Source organism: Echinops telfairi, unplaced genomic scaffold, assembly GCF_000313985.2.
Source record: "Echinops telfairi isolate 266 unplaced genomic scaffold, ASM31398v2 ScPeMD7_7474;HRSCAF=8512, whole genome shotgun sequence".
NCBI lineage: Eukaryota > Metazoa > Chordata > Mammalia > Afrosoricida > Tenrecidae > Echinops > Echinops telfairi.
In genome coordinates, this window is record NW_022111378.1 from 4,796,731 (window position 1) to 4,807,121 (window position 10,391).

The window sequence follows — 10,391 nt, forward strand, 5'->3', positions numbered from 1 at the left end:
GATGAGGTTTCCTGCCTCCACAAGATTTATAGTTTTGGAAATCCTAGAAAAGGTTGCTATGAAATGGCATGATGGCTGCAATTGGAGGTGTATTACTGCATAGAAATATATCTTATTAATTTGGATAGTTGTGCAAAATGGTTATTAAGATTTTTAAATCTCTTAATGAGGAGCCTGGGTGCCATAGTGGTTCTGAGTTGGGCAGATTACACCAGAGAAAGACTTAGCTTTCTATAACCATAAAGAGTTAGTGTAAAGTCTTTGAAACCCACAGGGCTGCTGTACACTCTCCTTTGGGGTACCTATGAGTCAAAATTGACTCAATGGCTTTGAGTTAGGTCTTTTGAGTTTCGTCTACAGTTATTTCTCAATTTTATTATTACAGATCAGGGTATAAACACATCACCATGGAGTGATTTCTATCACATAGTGACTTTGTGTGCACCAGAGCAAAAACATTCTCCACCGAGTGTTTAGTCGCTGATTTTTCTAAAGTAGATGTACAGACTTGCTTCCGTGGTGCTGCTGGGTGCATTCAAAGCTCCAATCTCTTGGTTAGTTGCTGCATGTTTCTTTGGGGTGCAGAAGAGACCCCAATCTCAAATACAATTTAAAAGAACATTTATTAAGTCTTAAATGGGACAGAGAGAAGATGAAGACACATCATTCAGATGAGGGAGACCATTAGCACCAATTCCTAATAGTGTCAATGGATTTATAACCACGGGACTGCTTAAATAAGGACATGAAACACAAAGGAGACTGCCCCAAATTCATGATTGGTGACCAAACAATGCATTACAGTTACAGATGGGACAACAGAACCAGGAACAGAACCATGACTGGGCCACATACATATGTTAGAAGAGCTTAAAATATAGGTCTAGGGCCTTCTGACAGAGGCAGTCAGGGCACTACTGATAAACGCATGACTCATGACTGTGCACCCCCAGTACCATTCACCAATGAAGCACATGCCCAGTTAAGCCCATAAGAGAGACTGCCCCACCCAAGGCTGACTGGAGAGGGTTGGAGATAATATACTTAAAAAAAAGTTTTAATCAATTTATTAGGAGCTCTTACTGATATCATAACATTCCATAGTTCAATCACATCAAGCAGAATTGTACAATTGCTACCACAATCGATTTCAAGACATTTTCTTTTTTCTTGAACTCCTTGATATCAGCTCCCCCACAATACCCCCCAAGAACCCTTATTCTTTATTTTTTTCTATTAAAACTTTTTTTCTTTATCATACACATTCTAATACATCTATTCACATACAATTTTGTTGTTTGATCCCATGAGTGGGGTTATACAGTCATCAATGCTATCACCTCCCCATTCCCCCCATTCTCACCCCCTTTTTCCCATACCCTCAGGGAACCATACTCCTGTTACTGTTTCTGAAGGGTTATCTCTCTTGACTTTCATGTACCAACTATCTTCATACACTTTCTAATGCACTCTTCCTGAGGGCAAGACTATTCACATCCTGGTCAATCGTCAGAAGGAATTAAATGCCAAAACCAAACTCACTGCCATCCAGTAGATGCATATCTACCCTGGCTCATATTGACCTTATATGACAGGATAGAACTGCCCTTCTGGAACTTTTTACTGGAGTAGACAGCTTATCTCCACATGGTGACTCCGAAAATAGATTTTGTGGTTTCACTGTAACCGATAGCTTTATGCAGATGAAGGGCACAGAATTTAAGCTCTAATACAGTGGAAATCATTTGAAGCACCCAGGCACCTAAAATCAGGCTATCCATGTATTATATTTTTACCTTCTTGTGTGAGAGTTGCTATAGGACATATTTTCTTTTTAAGTTTTAAAATTTTTATTTATTTTTAACAGTTATATTGGTCTATAACTCATATGCCATACAGTTCAGTGGTTTAAATATATTTTAAAGAGTTGTCTAATCATCCCTATAATACATTTTAGAACATTTTCTTCATTCTTGTACTGATTTTTATTAGCTCCCCATTTCCATTAAGGAACTATTAATCTAGTTACTATCCCTTTAGATTACTAATCTTGGATTTCATACAAAGAAAATTATATTAAAACTTCCCAAAATGACAACAAATTAAAACACAGGGGGGAAAAATCAAGCTCAATCCAAAAGAAAGCAGAAGATAATAGAAACTGGAATAAGTTAAAAGTGGGCTGAAAGGGAAAGTAAATGATAAGATGTTCGATTTTAACCTAACTACATCAGCAATACTACTCTTTCCAATGCACTTTGTCTGAGAGCAAGACTGTTCACATCCCTAGTCAATGGTCTGAGGAGGGAGTTCTATGGAGGCTTAATCTACATGGGAACTCTGCTCGTGAGTTTTCGGCTTTGGTTGCCATCCATAGCCTGCTGAAAACAGGGTGTTCAGAATGTAAGCACTAATATAATTCCCTCCTCTGTACTTGGATTTTATTATTTATAATCTTTGGATCACACAGGCTGGTATGCTCTTTCCTTCCGGACCTGGCTGACATCTCACTTAAAAGGCTACTTATTTTAAGATAAGCCATTAAAACCCCAGATGCTTTTCTTTCTGATAGCTGGGCACTATCTGATTTGTTTCACACTTTTCAAGAGCACCCACATCTTCTGTGATCACTTCATGAGGGCAAGTATTAAGCAGAGTCACATCATAAGAACTATTTGTTCAAAGATTAGGGCTTCTTACAATCAAGTACGCGCTGGCAATCTATCTGTATAACTGAAGTTTATATACATATCCTCGGTTCACTTTAGATGTAGCATTATCAGCTTGTTTGTCCTTAAAGCAATATTCCATAGAGTATTTGTCCTTTTGTGATTGACTAAACTTTGCTCAACATAATGTTCTCCAGGTCCATCCATCTCATACGGTGCTTCATAGTTTCATCAACAGTTTCCCATGGTTCATAGTATTCCATTGTATATATGTAACAACATTTCCTTAGCCGTTCTTCCACTGATGGTCATTTGGTCTGTTTCCAGGTTCTTGTTATTGTGAACAGTATTGTGATGAGCATAGAAAATACATTTATCTATGTTAGACCCGACAGAGGTATTGTATGGGATTTCTAGTCCCCGTTGTTTTAGGTAGTGCCATTTCACTTTCCATTTTTATACATGCTTATCCACGCAAACCGGAAGCATCCTTAGGAGTGGCTTTACAATTGTGGAAAATAAAACAAAGAGAAAGTGAGGCAGGTGGGCTCCTCCCAATGTCAGAATCAAGAAAGCAAATATATTTTTCAGTGGGTATATGTGTGTGAGTATATATATATATATATATATATATATATATATATATATAAAATCATGGGCTTACAAATCTTTCAAATGAGTTTTAGGCTTTTGTTGCCCTTCAGAGTATACTTGTAATAGAGTGAATGAGTAATAGAATAAATGGGTAGTAGAATGATTCAACCACCTAACCTTGTACTTCTTTTTTTTTTAATCATTTTATTGGGGGCTCTTACAACTCATAACAATTCATACATACATACATACATGTGTCAAGCATATTTTTACATTTGTTGCCATCATCATTTTCAAAAGATTTTCTTTCTACTTGAGCCCTTGGTATCAGCTCCTCATTTTTTCCTTCCTTCCCCACCCTCCCTCCCTTATGAACCCTTGATAGTTTATAAATAACCATTTTTTTCATGTTTTACACTGACTGCTGTCTCCTTTCACCCACTTTTCTGTTGTTCATCCTCCTGGGAGAGGGTTATATATCAATCATTGTGATCGGTTCTCCCTTTCTCTCCCCATTTTCCCCTTCCCCTCCTGGTATTGCTACTCTCGTGATTGGTCCTGATGGGTTTATTGTACTGCATTCCCTTGCAAGCTCTTATCTGTAGCAATGTACATGCTCTGGCCTAGCCAGATTTGTAAGGTAGAATTGGGGTCATGATAGTGGAGAGGAGGGAGCATTAAAGAACTAGAGATTAGTTGTATGTTTCATGGGTGCTATACTGTACCCTGACTGCCTCTTATCTTCCCTGTGACCCTTCTGTGAGGGGAAAACATGCTTAAAGGTCATCAAACAGATCTGGAAATATTTATAGGCTTTTCTTTTTTGCTGTTTTGTTTTGCTTTTGTGCTTATTATTGTTTTTCTTGTCTATCTAGTTCAAATAGGCAGGATAAACAATCTGGAGGAGAAAACAACAGGGACCGATTATTCATGGGAACAGGAGAGAGGGGGAGGTGGGGAGAAGAAAGGAGGAGCCAACAAACCCAGGGACAAGGGAACAATAGGTGATCAAAAATCAATGGTAAGATGCATGGTGGGGCTTGATCAAGTGCAATGTAGCCAAGAGGAATTAACAAAAGCCGAATAAAGGGCAAACATGATAGTGGGACAAGAGAAAAGTAAAAGGAAATAGAGGAAAGGACTAGGAGGCAAAGGACATATAGAGGTCTAAATCCAGGCATAAATATGTAAATATATTTTTATATAACAATCAGGAAATAGATCTATGTACATATATTTATATGTTAAGTATTAACATTTCAACTCAAGTACTCCCTCAATGCAAGAACACTTTTTTTCTAATAACCCAGCATCCTGTGATGGTCACCTTCCCAACAAGATTGCTGAAGACAAAACTGGTGCATAAGCAAATGTGGTGAAGAAAGCTGATGGTGCCCGGCTATCAAAAGTTAAATGGTCTGGGGTCTTAAAGTCTTGAAGATAAATAAGTGGCCATCTAGCTGAGAAGCAGCAAACCCCAAATGGAAGAATCACACCAGCCTGTGTGATATTGAGGTGTTCATGCTATCAGGTATCAGGCATCAAATGCCCAGAACAAAAAACCATATCGATGTGAATTGAGGGAAAAGCAAAGTGGAGACCCAAAGCCCAAATGTAGACACTTGGACATCCCCTAATCTTGTATTTCCTTGAGCCCTCCCCCGGGGGACAATCTATGATCAGTATCAGAAGGAGATGTCAAAAGGGATTTAGCTACTTTTCAGTGTGAGGTGGGCAAATTCACGGATATTTTAATTTAATTTTAATTTTTTTAAATACACTTTTATTGGGATACAATCCACATATCATACAATTCAGCACTTTAATCACACATTCTTCCTTTTAAAGAAGTCTTTGCTTATCTTAGATTTCTTACCTCTCTGTTTGAAGTTAGTAATTAGTTTTCCCATGTTTTAAGGAATAAAGTTAAGATTTGGATTAGAATTACATTGTGTTTATAGATTACTTTGGGTAGTATTGATATTTCCACAATATTAAGCCTTCCTATCCATGAACATGGGATAGTATTACATTTGTGTGGATCTCTGTTAGTTTCTTGTAATAATGTTCTGTACGTTTTCTTCATATAAACCTTTTGTTTCTCTTATTAGATTTAATCCTATTTCATTTTTTTGTGTAATAATTGTAAATGGTATTGTTTTCTTGATATCTTTTACAGATCTCTTATGGTTATTGTAAAGGAATCCAATTGACTTGTGCTTATTAATCTTATACCCTGCCTAGTTGACAAATCTTTTGATTGTTTCCAACAATCTTTATGACTAGCCTTCAGGGTTTTCTATATATGAAATTGTATCACCTATAAATAGTGAGTTTCACTTCTTCTTTCGGGCATATTCTTAAAAGCAGCATTACTAAGTCAAAGACTTTAAAATGTTGGCAGTAAATGTTAAAATTGCCTTCCAAAACATATTGGGTCAATTCATATGTCCCACTAATGGCATAGTGGAGATTGACTGTGAAGAGAACAAGGCTCCAGAAGTTGTGGAGGACTTCACACAGAAAAGATTAATTTGAGTATGTAATGAGAAGGGTTGAAGGAGAGACATTATCAAGAAAGGTGCCTGTGGAATCATCACAATAGGGAATGCATACACTTCACGGGTGATATATGTGATACTTCCCTTTCAGGAATCCCACTCCTTTCCTGGACCTGCACAAAAAGCCGGCAACACAAATTGTATAAACAATTTAGCATTCCTTCCCTGGGCTATCCCTTTCCCTACTGCTTTGGGCTAAAAGCAACCAGAGCTCCCTGTCTTTTTAAAAAAACATAATTAACATTCCCAGTGAGACAGGTTATGCACAATTCTTGCAGATGGATGCTTCCTGTCTTGTTAGCTCTCATGCTGGCTTTGGAATAGTATGCCAAATAATACTCCTATTTCATTCTCTTTCTAATTAAGAGAACGTTTTGAATCTGTCACATTCTGATTCAATAAACCCTTATGTGCCAGATACTGTGCACACCAAGATAAATCAGACACTGTCCTGCTTTGAATAATTCACAATCTTTCAAGTGCTCAGATCCATGCATAACTACAAAGTAATATTCTGGATATTATAAAAATTACATAAACAGTGTGGTTCTAAGTGCTTCAGAAGCAGAGATGGGGCAAACAGGAATTCATTCTTCCTGAGTGTAGGATAGATACTCTTCTGTCAAAACCTGGAAGTCCAAAGTGGGAAAACAAGCAAAGGATATGGTTTTGCCCATTACCTAACAGAGGAACACACCTTTGAAATAACATGATATCAGTCAGCCAGTTGATATCTCTAGTTGATATCTATTACATTCCAAGCATTGTAGTAGGCACCTTATGTACTTTAGCAGTGTCAACACTCTCAAAAATTTTACTGAGTAGATTGGCCTCATTTGGCCCCATTAGTAATTAAGTACAATCTATGGAAGAGTAAAAAAAAAAAAAATGCCTGCTGAAGAATGTGTTCTTTCCAACAATCTGCACTCCATTTTCCTTTTTCCATTAGATCTTGTGATGGCGAAGAACCTCTCATCTAAGAGTAGATTCTTGGAAGGGGCGGTTCCCAATGAAACACTTAATCAATGTATGGACTCTGAATATCCTGCCCAGCCTTTTCTTTCATGCGTATAGACCAGGTACTATCACCATTGAGTTTTCAGACAATGAGAAGTTTTTAAGTGTGTCTAATACTGAGAACCTCGTGAGAAAATTTGTTGAAGAAACAAAGTGTAAAGATGACCTCCAGGTGAAGACACCCAACAGGTAGATAGAAATTTATATTGAGGCTTTGGAATTTGGGGAATCACCACCATGCAAGTAATATTTGAATTTAGTTTTTATAAATATTGATTTCGTTATCAATCTTATTCCTACTTCTGAAGTCTACAGCAGTCCAGGGAAAGAAAAGTGGAAGAGAGAACTTCAACCTCAAATGTTTGTTTATATTCAGTTACCAAGAGAAAGCAGCATATTTTTTTCTTCTCCCTTTCTCCATATTTGAAAAACAAATACCCCACCATTATTCTCAAGAAATAGATACACCCTGAAGATGTAAGTAAAAGAAAAACGAGCTTCCCTTCTGACTCTAAAATTATAAACAAATAAATGTGAGCACCTTGGTGCTAAAAGGTAGCACATAAAACTTATAAAGCTATGAAAGCTTTATTATTAAGAACCATGTGGCACATATTTTGCCTTGCACAGCCAGTAGTAGCATACAAACCTACCCAAAAAGTAGTCATTTGCTCTACAAATGCAGTTGATCAAATCCCGACAGGCATTTCTATAATGATGGTTTTCTATATGCCTGCTCCCCATCAGAAATCATGGGTTCCATTAAATGCAATAGCAGTATGATTTTAGTTAGGACTCAAGTTGCATTCTGCATTTCTGTTCAATAGCCAAGTTGATTGAAGCCCTTTGGGAACCACTTCCTTCCTATGGTATTAAAACTCATTGAATAAAAGAATGCATTGTACAAAGTACTTACACACTTGGTTTACAAGTTCCTTAAATATTATTTATCTTTCTCTTTTGCTTAAAAATCATGCCAAAACACTGTAAATATATTGTGACTGAAATGTACACAGAGCAGGATGGAACCACCTTAGTTTATTAGAAAGAACTACCTAGCACATGTTTGGAAATATAACACCATATAATTGCCACAGAAACTTGAAACAGCACATTCTTGACAGGAACCACTCACTAAATTGAATATCTATGAACCAAGGAATGTGTTGATAAATGCTGCCAAACTAGGCAAAAAAAGAGAAACAAGTGGAATAATTACCTGGTTTTAAAATTTTAAGACTGTAGAAATCTTATTTTTATTCTTCAAAAATATCTGTCTGAATGACACAATGACACAATGGATGGATGGATGAATGACAGATATTTTTTATGAATAAAAATAAGATTTCTAAAAATAAAAAAATAAAACCTAGCACTGTGAATGAGGGGCAGTATGGAGTGGGGATCCAGGGCCCATCTGTGGGAAATTGGACATCCCCTTGAAGAAGGGCTGTGGAGAAGACAGCCAGTCAGGGTGCAGTGTAGCAACGATGAAACATACAACTCTACTCTAGTTTTTGAATGCTTGCTCCCCCACCCCCAACTATCATGATCCCAATTCTACCTTACAAATCTGGCTGGATGGGAGGATGTACACTGGTACAAATAGGAACTGGAAACAGGGAATCCAGGACAGATGAACCCCACAGGACCAGTGGTGAGAGTGGCGATACTGGGAGGGTAGAGGGAAGGTAAGGGAGAAAGGGGGAACCGATTACAAGGATCTACATATAACCTCCTCCCTGGGGGATGGACAGCAGAGAAGTGGGTGAAGGGAGATGCCAGGTGGGGTAAGATATGACAAAATCATAATAATTTATAAATTATCTAGGGTTCATGGGGAATAGGGGAGGAGCGAGGGAGGAGGGGAAATGAGGAGCTGATACCAAGGGCTCAAGTAGAAAGCAAATGTTTTGAGAATGGTGATGACAAAATATGTACAAATGTGCTTGACACAATGGATGGATGGATGGATTGTGATAAGAGTTGTATGAGCCCCCATTAAATTTTTTATATGTGTGTGTGTGTGTGTGTGTGTGTTATTCAAAAAGCTGTAACATTTTCTCTGCTGTGTTAGGTCGTTCAATACAAGCTTAAAATCACTTTCACCTTTTTTTCAACTTCTCTGAACTTCAGAAGAGAATCCAATAACTACACTTCCCATAATCCCTTTCCTAATAAGTTTCCTGGGTGGAATTTCCCAGTAAGAGACATGCATGTGAGATTTGGAAGGCACAACTTCAAAAAGTATGTGGGAAAATTGACTTAAAAGATAATGTAATTTTTATTCATTGAGATAGATTGGCACAATGGTTACAATAATAGCTTCAAACAACAATGACTGTGAGGGCTGATCATGGGCAGGCAGTATGCCTTTAATTCTGCTTTCCACAGAGTAATTATGAGTTGCAACTAGCTCAACAGCACTTAACAGCAAGATTATACACACATAAGTCAGAGCTATTGCAGGTGAGTTCCATACCATTGCAATAAAGTAAATAGCCAATAAAGTGAGTCACACAAGTATTGGTTTCCATGTAATGATAAAAGTTACATTTATTTTATACAATAGTTTGTTTACATTTTCAAGAGAATTATGAAAAAGTATAAAACGTTGTAAGAATTTCCAAACTGTGACACAAACACACAGAGTGAGCAGATGCTTTTGTGGGGGGGAAATGGTACCAATAGACTTGAACATGCAGGGTTTCCACAAACCTTCAATTAAAAACAAAGTTATCTACAAAGCACAATAAAGTGAAATTAAACAGTGTATGCCTGTATATTCACAAGGTCCTTAAGTGATGTGTATTCTGAGTATCCTGGCTTTCAAAGGGCTGTAGTTGGCAGTAACAGCTCAAAATCCATTTGCAAAGTCCCCTCATAGATTGGGCTCCCATGCCTAGCAATCTACTGACAAAATAAAGCAGCCAATGAAATCTCTATGTAATGCAATTCCGATCTGAAACACAGGGTGATCACTATAAGTCAGAATCAAATTGATAGAAGTGTGTGTGTGTGTGTGTGTGTGTGTGTGTGTGTGTGTGTTTTCAAGAAAGCTATTATCTCAGGACTGGTAATATACTATATTTACTGCCATAGAATCAATGCCAACTCAGAGCCACCATATAGGACAGGGTAGAATTGTCCTCAAAGGTTTCCAAGACTATAACTTTTTAAAAACAATTTTCTTAGCACTTCATCCACATTTCACACAATTCAATAATTCAATCACATCAAGAAGAGTTATACAATTGTCACCACATTAAATTCTAGAACATGTTCTTCTTCTTCCTTGTACTCGTTGTTATTTATGTAATTTTTTTCTAACTGTGGCAAAAATATACACAACAAAACATTCTCCAATTCCACAGCTTCTACTTGTATACTTCAGTGTCATTGATGTGACTCTTCGTGTTGTACACCTATTATTGATCTTCCTCTCCAAATTACTCCACCCCCATTGACATGAACTCAATGGCCCCTAAGCAACAGCTCTTTCTCCTTCGCCCATGAAAACTACTGGTCAAGCTTTGTTTGCTCCTTCTTT